We start from the raw sequence: 1,812 nt of genomic DNA on the forward strand, positions 1-1,812 counted from the left end.
GTCCATCCTGCCACCGCCTCCCACACAGTCATCTCCATCTTCCGTTCCACTTTGGCCCTCCACAGAACCACCTGTCGACATCCCCGCCAACAACGCGCTTCACCACACCTGCTTTGCTCTCGCCTCCCACGTCCTTCCAGACCCCAGTCTCACCGCCGCCATCCTTTCTGGTTACACCACCGACCCCATGTACTCCAACCCCGCAGCTATCAAGCCATACCTCCAACGCTCCCCTGACGGTCTCTTCTACTTCGGCAACCGCATCGCTGTCCCTGCTGACCCAGCCCTTCGCCGTCGCCTACTTCATGAATCCATGATGCCGCCTACTCAGGTCATCCGGGTTTCCGTCGCACCCTCGCCTCCATCTCCACCCGCTACTGGTGGCCACATATGTGCCGTACAGTACGTGCCTACATACAATCCTGCGCCATCTGCCAGCGCGCCAAGCCATCTACTCAGCCTCCGCCTGGCCTCCTCCATCCCATGCCTACACCTTCACGACCATGGACTCATGTGTCTTTGGACCTCATCACCGACCTACCGCCCTCCAAAGGACTTGATGGTCGCACCTACACCGCTATTGTCACGTTCGTCGACATGTTCTCCAAACAAGCCCACCACACAAATCAGCAACCGCCCGTGATATCGCCCTCCTGGCCCTTGCCAACATCTACCGTCTTCATGGCCTCCCCACCAGCATCATCTCCGACCGCGACCCCCGCTTCACTGCCGACATCTGGCGCACCTTTTGGGAACATTTAGGCACTTCTCTCAACCTTTCCTCCGCCTACCATCCTCAAACCGATGGTCAAACTGAGCGTACCCATCGCACCATCGAACAAATCCTCCGCGCCTACGTTCAGCCCATGCAGGATAGCTGGGCTGCCTATAGGTAGTTACCTACCCATTGCCGAAGCTGCCTACAACAACACACCCCACGCCAGCACCGGTACCACTCCCTTTTACGCCAACTATGGTTTCCACCCCACCACCCCCGCCACTCTTAACACCCCCCCTTCCAAACCCGCTCACACCGCCGCCGCTGATCTCCATGCCCACATTCGCGACATCCATACTACCATCACCGCAGAACTGGAAGCAGCTAAAGTTCGTTACACTGCCGCCGCCAACCAACACCGCCGCAACCTCACTTTCCAAGTTGGAGACCGTGTTCGCCTCTCTACCACTAACCTCACATTACCCGACTACCCCTCCGCCAAACTCCGACCTCACTACATCGGGCCTTTCACCATTAGTGCGGTCCTCTCCCCGGTTGCTTACCGCCTTCACCTCCCAACTACCCTCGGCCGCATCCATCCCGTTTTCCACGTCTCCCGCCTGCTTCCGTGGACGGACAACAATCCTACGCTCTTCCCCAACCGCCCACCGGCCCCACCCGCCGTCCCCATCATGCTGGGTTCCCCATACGACCACACCGACACTACTGTTACTGCCATTCCCCTAGGTTACAACCGACGTGGTCGCCCGTCCGTCATGTTCCTAGTTCAGTGGTCTACCGCCAGTGGCCGTGACGCTCCCTGGGAACCGTACAATGACGTCCGCAGCCTACCAGCACTTCGTGCCTTCCTGGCGACCCCAGCCTGGACCTCGTTTAAGCTGTCAGACCGCTATGCCTGGTTCAGAGCGAAGTTTCCGGAACACGCCCCACGGATAGTGCACTTCGTGACAACCTAGCGCTACGCGTAGGATGTGTGTCGTGTGTGGCTCGTGTCCTATGTGTTTCAGTTTTGGGTTATTTCGCCTCTGTTTTGCGCGAGTCGTGTCTTGACTTCTTTTTTTCGGGTTGCTGGT

The sequence above is a fragment of the Volvox carteri genome (assembly GCF_000143455.1).
Source record: "Volvox carteri f. nagariensis unplaced genomic scaffold VOLCAscaffold_23, whole genome shotgun sequence".
Taxonomy (NCBI): Eukaryota; Viridiplantae; Chlorophyta; class Chlorophyceae; order Chlamydomonadales; family Volvocaceae; genus Volvox; species Volvox carteri.